At 19.4% G+C, this 872-nt stretch overlaps 1 protein-coding gene across 1 annotated transcript in view; it reads left to right on the top strand.

The window, feature by feature from the left end:
* LOC100574455 (gustatory receptor for sugar taste 64f-like) overlaps window positions 1-872 on the top strand; it is an 18,553-nt gene that overhangs the window by 553 nt on the left and 17,128 nt on the right. The gene's annotated exons all lie outside the window — the stretch shown is intronic.

Raw genomic sequence — 872 nt, 5'->3', positions numbered from 1 at the left:
ATTAATTGGGAATATAAACTTAGAATAAAGGGATAAAACCGTAAAAGTAATGAAATGTTGAAAATTAGAAAAAAAAACACCCAAATATTTAGGTATTTAATTTTTATTTATGAATAATATAAAAATATTTATTTAATTATTATTTATTTATTTTATATTTAATACCTAACCTAACCAGAAGTGCTATAATTGTAAATGTCTCACAGAGCTGTGGCCATTTTTATATTATTTAATATGTTGAATGTTTCTATGAAAAAAATATTAATAGTAACTAATAAGTTATAACTAATATAAAAAAAAGTCACTAGGTATAGGTTAGGTACCTAACATCAATTATAACAAGGCTGGGCATTAACGAGTTAAAAAGTTAAAGTTAAGTTAAAAAGTTAAGTTACTTTTAACTAAGTTACTTTACGAGTTACTTTTTTTGAAGAAGTAAGTTCTATCTTAACGAGTTATTTTTTATTTAAAGAAACTTCTAACTTAACTCGTTAATTTATTTTATAATCACGTTAAATTATATAGATTTATAATTAATTTGATTATTAATACTTAGTTCATAATTGGTAATAACAAAGTAAAATTTAAAAGTTTTACTATCACTTTAGAAAACTTTTAAGTAAAAAAATAAAATAAACAAATAATTTAATTATATTGTTGGATTTCATAATTTATAAGTACTTAGAACAAAATACATTTTTTTAAGATATAAAGACCTACATTATAATATTATGTTATTTGTAAATCTTTAACATGAGGTGTAAATAGTGTAATTATAAGTTTTATATGAAAAAAAAAGTAACTTATTTTTAACTAAGTCAAGTTACTTATTTTTTCCAACTAACTTGTAACTTTAACAAGTTAAATAAAAA

The sequence above is a fragment of the Acyrthosiphon pisum genome, chromosome A2, assembly GCF_005508785.2.
Source record: "Acyrthosiphon pisum isolate AL4f chromosome A2, pea_aphid_22Mar2018_4r6ur, whole genome shotgun sequence".
NCBI lineage: Eukaryota > Metazoa > Arthropoda > Insecta > Hemiptera > Aphididae > Acyrthosiphon > Acyrthosiphon pisum.
Note: the sequence above shows the minus strand (reverse complement) of the source record. Positions and strands in the feature narration are given on the sequence as shown.